Here is a 2849-nt window from a genome sequence, read left to right as displayed (position 1 = left end):
TTTTGGTGATATGCCACGCCCAGCAACGCCCCCTTTTGGCCAATCAGCATGAAAAGTTAATCAGCCTTGGCCCATAACCAAGCTTCATACCAAGTTTTGTGCAAATCCGTGCCCAACTTTTTGAGATATCCTGCTAACAGATGGACGGACAGACGGACGGACGGACGGACGGACGGACGGACGGACGGACGGACAGACGGATAAACACAGAGGTGAAAAAGCATCAAGCAATTTATACTGAATTGAATTGCTATTCTCTATTTAGCCACTGGGAGGCGCAGTGATGTCTGTCACCGCTCATCACGTTGCCATCTGATGGTAAAATAGATGGCAAAATGTCAGCCACAGGAAACATTAAGACCACATTTCCCACAAACCCTGTTGCTTCCTGTCCCTCCTCCTCCTCCCTGGTGTCTTTGTCACATGTTGGAAGAGATTTTTCCATCGGCCTTTCACTCCTTCCACCATCTGCGATTATCAGAAACTCTGAAAGCTTTAACTCCATTTGTGCAGCGCCCTCTTTGTGTTTTGCAGCAAGTGGAGGCAGTCAATCTTCAAAGCGATGGTCTCATTTGTTTACAGCAATTATTAGGGGTGGGCTGATACCTGGTATGGATATTGAGTTTTTTTGTGATCTGAGAAATTACGTTTTCATTTGGTCTTATTAGGTCCCTCTGTTTGATATTTCGCCATACAAAATGAGTCATCAAATCACTATTAGATGTAGAGATAGAAAGCATAATGGGGTCGGAGAAAGGCGAGGCAAGCGACATAGAGACAGCTGATTTATAGACAAAGATCTTGCTAAATTGGTTGAAGCAGCTTACGTTGCTAGCGAGTTACGATATTAATATTTAGGCAACCATATGTTGTGAACTTCACTGTAAATGTGGGTACATTTCACATTTAAAGGTTATGTGTGCACAAAAGAGGAAAAGTAGCTACGAACAAAAAAATCGGCACACACCGGCACACAATTCCCCTTTTATAAATCCCAACAACCGTGATATGGTATGTATGTGCATAAGCCTCATACTCCGCCCCCTTAACTCCCACAATTAACCATAGACGGTTAATGAAACGCCCTGAATAAATACTGATATGCGTGTAAATGTGCTTGTCATTCCATTCTCTGTGTGAGAAAATGGCAAAGCTGGAGCAAGACGGAAAAAAGAAATCTCCCAGGTGGCCTCAGTTCGGGTTTGACCAACCAGAAAAAGTTTGTTGAGTGGCAACAAGTCACAGCAGCAGCTAATGCTGCCAGCTGCATCAGCCAGACCCTCTATAAAACTAAAACTAAAAAATAAATGGTCCGTTATAAAGGTTGAAGCCAAGAAGCGCATTGCTGTGTCGATGGGGACAAGCGAATATGGATCCAATTCCGACTATGAAGTGATCGGCCCATCCCTAGTAATTACACTGATGTCTCAAAATTAATGTGGTAATGATTTATTGACGCTAAAATGATACATGTAGCACCTTTACATTTCATTTTACTATATTAGAACTAGTGCTCTTTAAGAGTATCACATCCCACGACTGTAGTGCTATTTCCGATATCCATTTGACCCCTTTATACAGATTAATTGGAAGAAAGGCATCAGTTCATTGTATATCATGTGGACAGAAATTCAGGCCAAAGGCAAAATTAGATCAGCAAGATCTGTTTTATGCTCACACCACAAAAATGACAATTTAGTGGATTGCATATTCACTGTAATCTGGACCTGAGGTGACTTTTACTTAGAGAATGTATTGCATTGCTCACTGAATATTTTTAGCATTATGCACAATTATTCACATATAATTAATTTTGCATGATTACATGCGTTCATTTTGTAAGATTTATACAACACCAAAATCAAAAAGGTGCGAATATATGAATTCTTTTTTTTACAGCTTGTAAATGGCTTTTATATGGTTTCTATTTCACACAAAACGGGCATTTTCTATGTCCCATTTGAAGAAAGAAAGAGAGTTTTATGTAGTGTGTGTGAGTATGATTGTGTGTGTGTATGAGGAAGTAGCTGCACTGTGCGCTACAAGGGTCGCAGATCTTGCCAGTTTGAGGCCGTATGATACATACAACTTCTCATTAATGCCGGGCTAGTTAGTATCCCCCCCCCACTGCTAGAGATCCACATTAGGATGTTGTGTTGCTATTGCAGCGATGGGGAGTCTGCCTGCCTCTTTGACCCTCGCTCCGTCTTCTCAGCTCAAGTTTATCACAACCAATAGAATGCTGGGAGAAGTAAATGGTAATGAGTTGGTTTGGGGTGACGTAGTAATCCTGCAACAGTTGCATCAAACTAAGGGGTTCTTACTCCAAATATGAAGAGCTCGAGTTAATTCCTTAGGGCAGTGATTCTCAACCTTTTTCATATCAAGGACCCCTAATTTAGTCCACATTAGAGCCACAGACCCCCATTTGATGAGATTTTGTCTCTCGGATCCAAATCTGAGAATATTTTTATTGTTTGATATGATTTTGTCAGAATTCCATGACTATCTGCATTGTAGTTAGAGAGATAACAGTGAAACTATGATCAAAACAGTCATTCTTCTACATTCTCTAACTGTCTTAACTTCTTGGAAATGAAATAATGCTGAAGTTTAACAATTCATCAATTTGCTGGGGACCCCCTGGAACCCCCTCAAGGACCCCTGGTGGTCCCCAGACCCCACGTTGAGAACCAGTGCCTTAGGGCACCTTTACACCAAGCATGCTTGGAGCGGTTTATTTGAACAATGTAGTGGGTGTTCCTTTAGTTTGGTTCGTTTGGCCAGGTGAGAACGACGCCATTCGAACTCTGGTGGCACCAAATATCCACACCGAGATACCTGAAAAT

This window comes from Centroberyx gerrardi, chromosome 24, assembly GCF_048128805.1.
Source record: "Centroberyx gerrardi isolate f3 chromosome 24, fCenGer3.hap1.cur.20231027, whole genome shotgun sequence".
Taxonomy (NCBI): Eukaryota; Metazoa; Chordata; class Actinopteri; order Beryciformes; family Berycidae; genus Centroberyx; species Centroberyx gerrardi.
This window is presented reverse-complemented; position numbering follows the sequence as displayed.